Source organism: Sceloporus occidentalis, unplaced genomic scaffold, assembly GCF_023333645.1.
Source record: "Sceloporus occidentalis isolate IW3139 unplaced genomic scaffold, rSceOcc1.0.p SCAF_4, whole genome shotgun sequence".
Lineage (NCBI taxonomy): Eukaryota > Metazoa > Chordata > Lepidosauria > Squamata > Phrynosomatidae > Sceloporus > Sceloporus occidentalis.
The window spans coordinates 145,706,074-145,720,842 of NW_028316984.1; the positions used below are offsets into that span (position 1 = coordinate 145,706,074).

Below are 14,769 nucleotides of genomic sequence, written 5' to 3' on the forward strand. Positions count from 1 at the left end.
ATCTTTGTCCTTTGATTTGTGGAAAAGCAGTATATAAATAAAATTTATTATTATTATTATTATTATTATTATTATATAAATTTAGAATCAGTATTTTGAGCATTGGACTAGGACTGCTGAGACATGATGAGAGTTGTAGTCCAACACTATCTGGAGAGCCACAAGTTGTCCACCCTGCACTGAGCTTTGAATCAACTCTAGATCCCTCACACTGTCTGTGGACTCCTTTCTTCCTCATGAACTGCTGAAGCTATTTACAACTATCTTAGTGGTTATTCTGTGTGACACTAGCTCTGCAAGGCCTATGTTGTGGTTGCATTTTCTTTTTATAAGCATTGTAGTAGACAAGTGTGGTATAGTAATCTGAGCATTGGACTATGACTCTGGAGACTAATGTTTGAATCTCCGCTCAGCCATGGAAACCCACAGGGTGACCTTAGTCAAGTGACTCTCTCTCAGCCTTGGGAGAGCAGTTGTAACCCCTCCCCTCAAATTTTTGCCTCTTGAATCATGTTTGCCTTCTTGTACCAAGAGTTCAAGTTCATCTTATTTCATATGCTCTGTTTATTAGTGTAGAGACATTTAAGGACAATGGGTCATTCTCTCCAGGTAAACCCTTTAATTTTTTCCTGCCCACTGTTGAGTTTTTGTTCAATTGGCCCAAATCTTCCTGTATCATTGAGGTTGTATCATTGTCCTCAATACTTGGTGTCCCCCCACCCTCTGAAATACATGGACTTGAGCATATGCGCTCAAGCTGCATGGAGCGCAAGGGGCGGCACGTCCATTCAAACGAACGGGGCATGCACCCATGGCACCCCACATGCTGCCATGCATGAGCCCCATTCAAATGAATGGGGCTTGAGCATAGGCAGAATTCACCTTACGCGGGGGGATCTGGAACAGATCCCCTGTGTAAGGCAAGGGCCCACTGTACTGTTTGCCTCCCCATGTAACTCAGTTCAAAACCCTACTGCTCAAGTTTGTTAGACTCCTAGCAAAGACATTCTTATCAATTGCTGTACAACCCATCTTTTCCAAGAAGTCTGCCTTCATGAAAAGACAGACTATGGTTCAAGAAGTGAATTTTCTAAAGGGCACTTTCTGTGGAACCAGTTATTCAACCAGAAAGAGGGATAACAACCTGAGTCCCAAGATTCTTTAGTTTCCTCCTCAGAGCTTCATAATCTATTGCAGTATGCTAAAGGCTTTATCTTGCAGTATCGTTTGTCCTACATGGAGCAGGACAGGGCTGTTTTATTAATTTTGTTGTATTTTGCTGCATGGCCAACCTGGCTATCCCTGAATATTCCTCCTGTGTTTGAAGATAACGAATTTTTCTGCAGCAGGGGAAACTTCAACAAAAGGGAGCAATGGACTTCTTTGAGGCTTTCCCCCATCCAATGAAGGGAAAACTCTTTCATTTGGACTACAGTTTGCAAATTTTACCTATATAGCACCTTAAAGTTTTTCCAGATGTAACAATACAGAGATTTCTTGAGAAATTTGATGTTCTCTACCTAAGAAAGGGAAAATTAGCCTAGTACAGGACAGAGGTAGGCATAATCCCAAGGAAAGTTACTTTTCAGTTGCTAATAGTCAAAATGTTATTATCTGTCTTTTATTGCCCTTTGTCCTGTCCCTACATGGCCAAGGAGGGGAGTGGCCTTCCTCTCAAAATAACTGTACCAACTGAAACATCTGATACAAAATGTAGGCCTGTGACTCTACAATTGTCACTTTTTTTTCCTCCTGATGAAGCCAGTGGAGCTATGGTTCACTTCTTGAACCATAGTCTGTCTTTTCATGAAGGCGGACATCTTGGAAAAAATGGGTTGTACCTCACAGTAATTGATAAGAATGTCTTTGGATCTATTTTCTGCATTTGGCTTACCTGATAAAGGTATCACTTTGTGGCTTTTGAATTTTTTGTATTTTGGTCCACCATGACCAACACTGCAACCCCTGAATATGAATCCTGACCACGGAAACACATGCTTACCTTCTGTTTCTTCAGAGAATTGAAAGACACAAATAGCTTGATAATAATGGCCAATAATCTGTATAGATTAATGGAATTATGTGAAAAGCAAAGCTAGAATGTGTTGTAGAAATGATTCCTGGTAAATGCTTTTCCAGCCATTGCTGCTATTGTCCATGGGCTGGAATAGACCAGCAAGAAGGGGTGGCTTAAAGCCGCTCTTTCGGAAGACCAATTGTCATGTAAATGCTGCACTGTCAGACCATCTTGAAGCTGCCCGTGGCATATAAACACTGTGCTCCCAAGCCACACAGAAGGAGGGTTTAAAGGGCCATCTGTTCTGGCCCCATGTTGCATATTAAGATAACTAGGTTCAAATGCTGCAAGGTTGCTTGAATGGGCTGAAGCTGGGGCAGTGTCACATATAATTTCTCTCCTGGTGGTGTTTGAATACAATGAAATCATCCATATGCATATTTAAAAAAAAGGGAATGGTGTAATTCATGTGTGACAATTGTGATTATGTAGGGCAGAGTTGAAATATACTTAATATTTTTATAATTGTATTTGTGACCTGGGAGGTAGTCAGCACTATCCCATAGGCTCACCTCTATTTCCAGTGTACACAGTGAGTACATGGTCTGTTTCATACAGAAGAAAGAAAGAAAAACATTTGGGCTCCAAAAAAATATTTATGCATGGTGTTCTGGTGACCGTCTTGAGTTTATATTTTGAAAAGTAATTAGCTCTTCAGCAATGTGAGAAAAATCTTTCTCCTTTTTTGGGGGGGGGGGGTCTTTAATACTAGTTACATAATTTTTGATACTTTAACCTTATGGAATCCTGGGATTGGCAGTTTGAGAGACCATTTATCACAAGCTCTGCTACCTGACAAACTAGACATCCCAGGGTTTTGTAGAATGCAACCACAAGCAGTTGAAAGTGGTATCAAAAGTGATATAGTGCAACACCCCACCACCAAAACCCAATCTACTTCATGCTTAAGAAAACTGTCTTTTCCACAAGCATGTTGCAATATAGGCAAGGTGACCAGATAGTCTCCTTTTCCAGGACATGTCCTATGTCAAACTTCTGTCCAGGAGGAATTCTCAAAATGTCCTCCATTCTGAGCATGCCTCAGCATGGATTTACATTTATGTGAGTATTTTTGGCTTTTATTTGGTCATGTCCTCCATTCTGCAGTGCCTTGTCCTTCTTTGCAGTGAGGAGAACACATGGTCCCCCTGAATAAAATGTAAAGGTATTCCCCGTTGAGAAGGTTGTCAAGTCTTGTCCAGCGATAGGAGGCAGTGCCCATCTCCATTACTAAGCTGAAGAATCAGTGTTGTCAGAGACTACTCTGATCATTTGGCTGTCACAGAACACAGTTACCTTCCCACTGAAGTAGTACCTATCTACTTGCATTTGCATGCTTTTGAACTGCTAGGTTGGCAGAAGCTGGGACTAGTGACGGGAGCTCACCCCATCATGCGGCACCTGGACTGCCAACCTGCCAATCTTGCAGTCAGCAGTCAGCATCTTAACCACTTGAGCCACCACATCCCTCAATACAGAATAAAAAAGGCAGGGAAGGGCAGATTCTTGCTGAACATGTCCCAAATGGATATAATGCAACCCATTGGTATTCAAAGTCTTCACTGAGAGTATACACAGGAGTCACAAAGCCATTCTAAAGGGCACCAAGGAGTATAAGTGAGTCACATTTGAACTGTGTAAATTCAGTAAACAGCTCTGAAGGCAATTCATTGTTGTTAGCTGCTCTCAAGTCATCCTTGACCCATGAAGTGGCCCTGAATTGGTTCCTCCTTTAAGCTGTTATTGGAAAGAACAAAAACAAAAGGATACAATACAAGACAGTTGGAGACTGTGAAAGAGAAAGGCATAGATTATATTTTGATTGATGGGTACCCTGCAAGGGATAGAGATGTATGTTAGGTGTGATATGAGAGTATCCAACGAATATACAGGGGTGTAAATGTTTAATTCAAAGGTAACCAATGCTCCCCGTGCTCTAACAGACTCACCCCGTGCTCTAACAGACTCCCTGACCGAGCTGACACAGCTGGTCTCGGAACTGGTGTTGGAGTCCCCTAGGCTTCTTGTCCTGGGGGACCTCAACATCCCTTTCGAGGCCAGTGACATTCCAACAGGTGCGGCTCGGGAGTTCATGACTACCATGACAGCCATGGGCCTGTCTCAATTAGTCTCAGGGCCAACACATTGTGCTGGTAATACTCTTGATGTGATCTTCAGTACGGACATGGAGGCTCCGTGGGTAGAGATCTCTAATGTCTCTCCCTTGTCATGGACGGATCATTTCTTGGTTGAGGCTAGAATCAAGGCTTCTACCTTTATCCCCCCTGGGGGTGGTGGACCTATTAGGATGGTCCACCCTCGAAGGCTGATGGAACCCATAAGGTTCCAAGAAGCCCTAGAGGGGTATACGACTGGCTCTGACGGCGATTCTGTTGATGCCCTAACTGACATCTGGGATACTAATCTCTCTAGGGCTATACACAGTATCGCTCCCAAGCGTCCTTTCCGGCCTGCTTCCAATAAACAACCCTGGTATACGGAAGATCTCAGGGAAAGGAAGCGGGTCGCGCAACGACTAGAGCATAAATGGCGAAGACATCAGCGCTTGTCTGACAGGACACTCCTTCGCTCTCATTTGAGAGCTTATGGAGTGGCAATACGTGCAGCGAAGAACTCTTTCTATGCTGCACGTATTGCGTCCGCAGAGTCGCGTCCAGCAGAGCTGTTCAGGGTTGTGAGGGAGCTAACTCGGCTCCCTCCCTCCCTGAGCCCTATTTTGGAGTCATCTAAAGCCTGCTGCGATGATTTTAACAACTTCTTTGCGGATAAAATCTCTCGGATAAGGGCTGATCTCGACGCCAGTATTTGTGCAGATCCTGTAGGAGAGGTGTCCGAAGCGTCCGTGGCCCCTGTTATACTGGATCACTTTGAGTTTGTTAGTACCGAGGAAGTGGACAAGATCCTTCGAAGTGTTAGGAAAACGACTTGCTCCCTTGATCCCTGTCCCTCATGGCTGACAGCTCAGGGGGGAGATGCGGTGCGACTTATGTTGCATCGCATAATTAATATATCTCTAAGTGAGGGTCAATTTCCATCTAAATTAAAATTAGCAGTGGTCAAACCCCTGCTAAAGAAGCCCTCCTTAGACCCCCTGATTCATAACAACTATCGGCCCATCTCGCTGCTGCCTTTTTTGGGGAAGGTGATCGAGAGAGCAGTCGCTTTCCAGCTTCAGTCGATCTTGGATGACACCGATTTTCTGGACCCATTTCAAACCGGCTTCCGGGCGGGCTATGGAGTTGAGACTGCCATGGTCGCCTTAGTTGATGACCTCCGTCTGGGCATGGACAGGGGGAGCGTGTCCCTGTTAGTGCTCTTGGACATCTCGGCGGCCTTCGATACCATCGACCATGGTATCCTTCTGGGACGCCTGAGGGAGTTGGGAATTGGGGGCACTGCTTTGCGGTGGTTCCGTTCCTACCTCTCGGGCAGATCCCAGATGGTGGAGCTCGGGGACTGTCGCTCCGACAGGAGGGACCTGACATCTGGTGTCCCTCAGGGAGCGATTTTGTCCCCTATGCTATTTAACATTTACATGAAGCCGCTGGGAGAGATCATCCGGAGACATGGGGCGAGGTGTTATCAGTACGCTGATGACACCCAGATAGTTTTCTCTATGTCTCCGACTGATGCAGTAACTAAGGATGGCATCTCTCCTCTGAATGCCTGCCTGGAGTCGGTAATGGGCTGGATGAGGGAGAACAAACTCAGTGTGAATCCAGGGAAAACGGAAGTACTGGTGATAGGTTCCCCGGCTTCGGGTAGTGAGATCTGTCACCCGGTCCTGAATGGGGTCACGCTCCCCCTGAAGGACTCGGTGCGCAGCTTGGGTGTACTCCTTGACTCGTCGCTCCAGCTGACTTCTCAGGTGGATGCGACGGTCAGGAGTGCTTGTTATCAGCTTCGGCTGATACGCCAGCTGCGTCCCTACCTGGACCGTAAGGACCTTGAATCTGTTGTACATGCTTTGGTAACCTCTCGATTGGATTTCTGCAACGTGCTCTACATGGGGCAACCCTTGTACCAAACCCGGAAGCTGCAATTAGTGCAGAACATGGCAGCCAGACTGGTCGCTGGTAGTTCCAGGTCAGACCATATAACACCTATTCTAAAAGATCTTCACTGGCTGCCTATTCGCTTCCGAGCTCAATACAAGGTGTTGGTTTTGACCTATAAAGCCCTAAATGGCTTGGGCCCAGGGTACTTGGAGGACCGCCTCTCCCCATATAATCCGCCCCGCACACTCAGAACATCCGGGACAAACCTGTTGGAGGTCCCTAGGTCTAACCTTGTACGGACCTCTCAGAGGGCTTTTGCCATCGCTGCCCCTTCATCTTGGAATAAGCTCCCCGCAGAGCTTCGCTCCGCCGCCTCACTAGCTATCTTCAAGAAAAATCTGAAGACGTATTTATTTCGGTTGGCCTTCCCGCCTTAGTTAGATTGTTTTTTTTCCCTGCCCCTTATTTTTCCCCTTTTGACCCCGGTTTGCTTTAAATTAACTCTTCTTTTTCTCTGCCCTTGACACGCGTATTTTATTGATCTCCTGTTCCTGTTTTTGTAGTAATGTTTTTAACTTTTATATTGAATTTTTCTCTTCTATTGTACTGTTTTTAAATTTTGTAAGCCGCCCTGATCATATCTATGGAAGGGCGGGGTAGAAATAAATTTATTATTATTTATTATTATTATTAATGTAATTTGTAGTTTTCTTTGTTCAAAGTACTGTACTATAAAATGCTTGGTTTGCTTTGGAATCAGGGTCCCAGTAATTTAGATGTATTTCCTCTGGGAACGCTGCAGCAAAAAACCTATGTTTTCCTTTCCAACCGGCTCCAGGTCTCCCTGCTAATTCTGATGAAAAAATTCTGGTTTTAAATTTACCAACAGAGACTGAGGTAGAGTCAGTTAACTGAAGTGTTGTGTTGAAGGCGCTGTATGTACTAGTGGTGCCCAAACTGTGTGTCTGTTAAGAGATTTTTTTGGACTTCATCTCCCAGAAGCCTCAGCCACATTGGCCAATAGTCTGGGACTCCGGGAGCTAAAGTCCAAAATTCCCTTAAAAGGCACAGTTTGGGGGAACCACAGACAGAAAACGTCTTCTGATGATGATGATGCTTTTAATGATTCATTCCTTCTCAGGATGCGAACAAAGTATGCCAGCCTCAATTTGGTCATCTTTGCATCCAGAGAATCAGAGTTGGAAGAGACCCCAAGGGCCATCACTCCAACCCCATTCTGCCATGCAGGAACTCTCAATCAAAGCATACCCTGTTTAAAAACAGTATCCAATAAAGGAGACTCCAAAACACTCCAAGGGAGTGCATTCCACTGACAAACAGCCCTTACTGTCAGGAAGTTCTTCCTAATGTTGAGGTGGAATCTCTTTTCCTGTAGCTTGCATCCATTGTTCCGGGTCCTGTCCTCTGGAGCAGCAGAAAACAAGCTTGCTCCCTCCTCAATGTGACATCCTTTCAAATATTTAAACAGGGCTATCATATCACCTCTTAACCTTCTCTTCTCCAGGCTAAACATCCCCAGCTCCCTAAGTCGTTCCTCATAGGGCATGGCTTCCAGACCCTTCACCATTTCAGTCGCCCTCCTCTGGACACGCTCCAGTTTCTCAATGTCCTTTCTGAATTGTGGTGCCCAGAACTGGACACAGCATTATTCCAGGTGGGGCCTGACCAAAGCAGAATAGAGTGGCACTATTACTTCCCTTGATCTAGACACTATACTTCTATTGATGCAGCCTAGAATCGCATTGGCCTTTTTAGCCGCTGCATCGCACTGTTGACTCCTGTTCAACCTTTGGTGAACAGCCTTGGATCTGCTCTAGGACCCATTCGTTCGTCCTTTTGGCTGTCCATGGGACCCTCAGCCCTCTTCTGCAGCCCGACAGCTCAAAGCAGTTGCTTTTCTTCCTGTTTTCTTCCCTGTCCTTCTCTCGCATCCATACATGGCAAGAATGCCTTGGAGGAGTCTGACTTGAGCGCCATTCAGACTTAACCGTCCGTGCGTCTTCCTGAGGAGCGCCATCCGCAAGGACCCAGGCCTGGCCTAGGCGCCTAACGCCCCCTCATTCCAGCACTGAGAGTGATCGAGAACCTACGTCACTTCCAGAGAGCTCCCGTCTGAAACCTGCTTTCTCGCGAGAACTCCGCCGAGGCCTCGCGCGAGAACTGCAAAAACTCACGCCACTTCTCTCCCTCCAGCCCGAAAGCGCTCGGCAATTTCCGTCGCCGGCCAGACCCGACCAGTCGAACGCCGTCGCATCGATGCCGGAGGCCCACTCTCGGGCCCTGCGTGGCGGGGAAGAGCGCGAGGCGTGGGCTCCGGAAGTGCGGAGAGGCGTCGGCTGCGGTGGGCCGAGAGCGCCCGCGGGTGAGAGCTGGAAAGCCGCAGTCCCCGTGCGGGGCTCGATTGTTCTGGCCTGGCCATGGCGCCTCTCCTCCCCCCCGCCATGGCTCCCCGTGTCCCTTCTGCTCCTCTCCTTTCAGTGAGCGAAAGTGGCCGCCGCCGCCGCCGCCGCCGCCGCCTCAGCGCCAGCCGCCTCCTCCTCCTTCTCCTCCTCAGCGCCGGCGCCATTTTGTCCAGGCAGACGCCGAGAGGCAGCGCGGCAGGAGACTCGCAGCGCAGGCCCCGCGGCGGGAGGAGAGCGCGCCCAGGGAGACTCGGAGCCAGGCCGGGCCCAAGGCGCGCCCCGCACCCGGGTGAGTGAGTGAGCGAGCGAGCGAGCGGAGGAGGGGAGCCGCGCGGGGAACGGGGGGCTCGGCGTGGGCCGGCGGCGGCCCCGACCCTTCGCCTCGCCCCTCGGCGGCGCCCCGGGCCCAGGGCCTCCTCTTAAAGGGACAGGCGGCCCTCCGCGTCTCTGTCCGGCGCTCTCTTTTGAGGGGGCTTGCTCCGCCGCTTCGCCCCCAAAGCCCCTCTGGGCAGGAAGAGGGGCCTCCGGCGGAGGCGGCAGCCCCGCCGGGAGCCAGTGCCGGAGGGAGCCAGCCTTCCAGGCACGTGCGCGCGCCCCAGGCGGAGCCGCCCCGTCCGCCCCCCTCCTCAGCCCCAGCCTCCCACCGGAACACGTGGAAGGTCGCCCCTCTCTGGCCCGAAAGCGCCCGCCGCCCAGGGCAAGGCTAGATCGGGAGGAGGAGGAGGAGGAGCAGGCACACTCTCTCAGCCTCAGAGGAGGCGGTTCTGGAGTCCTCCCCTGCGGGAGCCCACCGGGCAAGTCACGCTCTCTCAGCCGCAGGGAAGGCAGCGGCAACCCCCCTCTGAAGAGACTTGACATGAAAAGCCCATGATGGTTCTTCATAGCCTTAGGGTTGCTATAAGCCAGAAATGACTTGAAAGCATACAACACAATATGATGAGTTTTTGAACCCGGCTCACACTCTCTCAGCCTCAGGGAAACCCCTCTGAACAGATCTTGAAAGGAAACCCTGAGATGGGCTCAGTTGTGTAAACTCACTGGGCAAGAAGTCACACTCTCTCAGCCTCAGAAGATGGCAATGGCAAGATGCTTGCCAAGAAAGCCCTGTTCTCCCCCTCAGGGTTTCCATAGAGCGGAGAGGACTTGCAGGGTTCTGGGATGCCTCTGTCGCTTGGAAATTTTCCAGGTCAGTGGTTCCCAAGCTTTGGTCTGCCAGATGTTTTGGACTTCAGCTCCCAGAATCCCTTACTGCTGGCCAAGCTGCCTAGGACTTCTGGGAACTGAAGAGCCAAACACGGTTAAGGTGGACGCTTGGGAATCACTGTATGTCTTCATCCCATGGAGAGTGAGCCCGTTTTGGTCTGTGATGCCCTATTTGATTGATGTGCAGATGTTTTTTAGCACTGCTTAGTATTTGTTCTTGTGTGTCCTTCAAAGAGGAGCAGTTCTGGAATGTCACTTAGGTCCAAAACACATTGCAGAAATAACCCAGATTGAGCCTGCTTTCCTGCCCTGGGAAATCTTGGGAACTGTAGTTTGCTGTGTGCCAGAGCACTCTCTGAGAGAGAAGGCTAACGGTCTCACAAATCTGCTTCTCAGAATCCCCTAGCATTGAGGCAGGGCAGTTAAATCGGTCTCAAACTGGATTATTTTTGCAGTGTGTTTTGGACTGGTCACTGTTACTTGAAAAGCTTGTGGTTTCCCATACCAGAAACTGCTAATGGTTTTTCATCCCACAGTGAGTGAACCCATTTTGGTCTGTGCATCTGAGGAAGTAGGCTCGAGTCTATGGCAGCTCATGCTACCAACTTCTGTCTTTAATTAACCTCAGAAGTGCTGCAGCTCCCTTTGCATACCATTTATGTATTTTACTTATTTAGAGTATTTATACCCAGCTGTTCAGCCAAAAGGGTCTCAGAGCAGCTTACAAATCATTACTTGGACATTTCTGTGCCCTCAGGCTTACAATCTAAAAAGACCACGCACAAAAGGAGAAGGGAATGACAGTGGGGAAAGGGGACAGTCCAGCAGATCTTCTCTCCCTCTGATGCCTAGATTGGTGTGCAAATCTTCTGACAACTTTGTATTTGTTCTTGCATCTCATCGCACTGTTTCTGACTTATGGCAACCCTAAGGCTTCACAGTTTTCTTGGCCAGAATTGTTCAGGTTTACCTTTGCCTCCTTCTGAGGCTGAGAGAGTGTGAATTGCCCAAGGCCACCCAGTGGGGTTTCGGTGGCTGAGTGGGGGTTCAAACTCTGATCGACAGAGTCATAGTCCACCTCTCAAACAACTACTTTCAGCAATCACGGTGTAGTGTTTTTTTTTGAAGTTGTATAGTTTCATGTTTACATTATTGGGGTAGGTAGAGGGGTACCATGATGGTATTTTCTTGATCTCACGTTTTAAGGCAAACTCAGACTTCATAACCTCATAATTGGTCAGGGCCCAAGATATATTGCCAACAGGGGTTGAGTGTTCTTGATAGGTAAAACATTTTCAGTACCTTTAAGCCAAATATGTCCTGTCTCTTTCTTCAGCAGGAGTAATTTTGGACAGGGTAGAGATAAATACTGTTTTTATTGTATTACAAGGTATGCATTTGGTGTACCATTAGAGAGGTAATTTCAGTGCCTCAGTGTGATTCCACCATTACAGAACAAACATTTCCAACTTTTGGAGAAGTTTGTTTTGTTTTGTTAGTGCTGTGGAATACAGTCTACAGCATCAGAGTTGGTGCTCTGTTGCATAATTCTGGCTGGCTGCTTTCAACTGGATTCATAACTTGATGGATTCTTTTCATGATTGTTGACTATCTCAGGATTAGAACAATGTGATGGTAGGCTCTTAATTAGAAAAGCTAAACAGTCAACTGAAATATTGCTGCTTTGAAAAATCAATAAAGTGAGAATGGGTATAGTCAGTCAAAGGTTGAAGTTACACATTATTACTGTTGCTAATCATTTATTTACGTAGCATCTGAAATTTGCAGGCTGTGTTACAATGCTTGCCATCTGTAAACATGCTTGACAACTCTAAAAGTGTCAACACTATAAACACTTGTGGCCTGGGTTACTCTTTTATAAATAAGATCCTCTCCATTTTTATTTGGAAGTCCCACTTACTTAATGGAACCTGTTTCTAAATAGTAAGTCTGTATAGGACTGAAGTAGCAGACCGGCAGCTTGTAGCGGCTTCTGGCTGCTCCCCCCAAGTTGCTCCCTGATCGTCGTGGGACTGCAGTGACCAGATGCTGCGGTCCCGAGATGGGCCACCAGCAAGCAGCGTTTTTTTGCCCTGTTTTTGCTAGTGACCCTGGGGTGCCTTAGGCAGCCATGGCATGACCTCGGCTCAATCCAGGGGCATACATTGACTGTACACCATGTCTCCAGATCGGCCTGAAGCCAGCGCTTTTGGCCTCTGTATGTTGGGCCCCTGTGAATCTTTGAGAAAGGTGTACTTGAACTTTGATCTCCTCAGTCTAAAACCAAATCTCTGCCTTCAAGTTCTGCTTTACAGTGACTCTGTCCTAGGGTTGTCTTGGCAAGATTTATTAATCGGAGATTTGCCATTCTCTTCCTCTAAGGCTGAGTGTGCATGACATGGCCAAGGTGGATTTCAATGGCTGAGTAGGTATTCAGAACTTGGTCTCCCAGAGTCCTAGTCCAGCACTCAGACCGCGATGCCACACTGGCTCTTACACAGAAGATTATCACATGTGGCTTTTAAAGCGCAATTTCCCTGGGAAGGAAGTGGCTTCAGGTGATGTTGATCACGTACCACCACTTCCAACCCATAGCTGCCGTCTCCTCCACCCATCCCTTTTCATTCATGAGGGAAACTTGTGAATGAACTGGCAATCACGCAATCCCCCAGATGCGAAAAGCCATTCCCGGGGCACTTGCATGATTGGCAGTCACATGGTGTCATTGTTCCCACCTTCCTTCTTCCCCACCTCGCTATATATAGCAATTCTGGAACTCTGCAGCCTCTGAAGTTTTTTTAAAAATCTGTTTTTAAAAGATTAAATTGAGACTGCAGAGCCCAGGAATTGCACAAAGAAGGTTGATTTAAAAAAAAAACCAAAGGGATGCTGGGTAATGCACAGGGAGGAGTGCTGAGTTGAGGGAGAGGGCAGGAAGCCCCTGCTGCACAAATGAAAAACAATGCAATGATGTCTGCTATAAAATTGGTATTTTCCCATTTTATTTTATTTTTATTTTGATGTGTGCAATGACAAAGGGGTTGGAGTGATCATCTCCTTGGTCTATGTTTAGTAAACTGTGTGCAACTAGAATTCAAGGGCATAGCTGTGTTAACCTGGAAAAATCAGTATGCAAAGGGATCTTGTTGCACATTTGAGACTATGTAAAGGAAGAAGCTGGTAGCATGAGCTTTCTTTGACTTTGCTCTATTTCCCCAATGCAACCGAGGAAGTAGACTCAAGTCTACGAAAACTGATGCTACCAGCTTCTTCCTTTCTGTTAGTCTCAAATGTGCTACAAGATCCCTTTGCATACTATGTACAACTAATTTTGTAGCATGGCACTATCTCTGTAGCTTTAGTAAATACAGTGCACCTGCACCATATCCGGGTACGCCTTATGTGGTTTCCAGCATACGTTGGAAGCTGTGCTGGAAAAAACCCTTGCGCGCCCCAGAAGAAGTAATGGAGTGTATGCCTGTGGTGCGTGCACCTCGCTGTGGGCACAAGCATCGAATGGGGCTCGAGCATATGCATTTTTTCCCTTATGCGGGCGGTCCGGAACGTGAAGTGAAGACAATTTACAGCAAATAAACAAAAAAACAAAAACCCACTTATGTTCTATTTGAGGATTGAAGCAGATAGATTAAGTTGAACAACAAACGTCATTCCTTAGATGTGACAAAAAGAGTTGTGTGAAACAGTCATCTGTCACTAATGCTATTTTTTTGTTTAGCTTTCTATAATTCACAGAATTCAAAGATATAGCCGTGTTAGTCTGTAGAATCAGTAAGCAGAGAGATCCTGTAGCACCTTTGAGACTACCGTATATACTCAACTATAAGTTGACCTTATGTATAAGTCGAGGGCAGGTTTTGGGACCAGAATTATGGATTTTGGTATGATCCATGGATAAATCGAGGTTAAACTTAGGTGCAGCATGTAACAAAGGGTCTTAAGCATGAAGCAAAGGAAAACAATGGCAAAGAACTTACAAAATTATAGCAGGCACAACTGTTTGCGCTCACACTAGGATCCAAGTAGACCACAAATTGAACATGAGTCAACAGTGTGATGCGGCAGCTAAAAAGGCCAATGCAATTTTAGCCTGCATCAATAAAAGTATAGTGTCTAGATCAAGAGAAGTAATAGTGCCACTGTATTCTGCTTTGGTCAGACCCTACCTGGAATACTGTGTCCATTTCTGAGCACCACAATTCAAAAAGGATGTTGAGAACTGCAGCATGTCCAAATGAGGGCGACTAAAATGGTGAAGGGTCTGGAATCCAGGCCCTATGAGGAATGACTTAGGGAGCTGGGAATGTTTAGCCTGGAGGAGAGAAAGTTAGAGGTGATATGATAGCCCTATTTAAATATTTGAAGGGATGTCATATTGAAAAGAGAGCAAGCTTGTTTTCTGCTGCTCCAGAGAATGACCCGAAACAATGGATGCAAGCTCCAGGAAAAGAGATTCCACCTAAATATTAGGAGGAACTTCCTGACAGTAAGGGCTGTTCGACAGTGGAACACATTCCCTCAGAGAGTGGTGGAGTCTTCTTCCTTGGAGGTCTTTAAGCAGAGGCTGGATGGCCATCTGGGCCATATAAAATAAAATAAATAAAGATTCATTCATCTGTTGGAGATTCTTTGATTGTGAGTTCCTGCATGGCAGGGGGGTTGGACTGGACGGCCCTTGTAGTCTCTTCCAACTCTATGATTCTTGGATGAGAGAGCAGGGCGTGGATCAGTGGTTCCATAACAAATTACACTCTTGCCTTTCCCCAGGGGGTGGTCCCTTTTTGATAACGAGTCAAAGTATAGTACTTCTTAGATTTTACGCCATAGGCAGGTTTACTCTTATATATTTATTGTTTTATGTACAGCGCTGTGCAAATCTACACCACTATATAAATAAATAAATAATACTGACATTGGCCCATGGATAGGTTTTTTGGGTTAATTTTTTGACTAAAATTTCTAGACTTATACATGAATATATATAGTAATTGAAAGAAAGAAGTTGGCAGCATGAGCTTTCATAGTTGCC

The 14,769-nt window shown here is 46.8% G+C and overlaps 1 protein-coding gene across 2 annotated transcripts in view; it reads left to right on the forward strand.

Annotated features, from left to right (window-relative positions):
* Positions 1-8,346: 8,346 nt before the first annotated feature.
* The window catches only part of INO80 (INO80 complex ATPase subunit), a 107,423-nt gene continuing 101,000 nt past the window's right edge, over positions 8,347-14,769 (forward strand). For both annotated transcript variants that reach the window (XM_089521919.1, XM_089521920.1), the window contains exon 1: positions 8,347-8,808. The gene's annotated coding sequence lies outside the window, so the exon portion shown is untranslated. The remainder of the gene's footprint in view (positions 8,809-14,769) is intronic.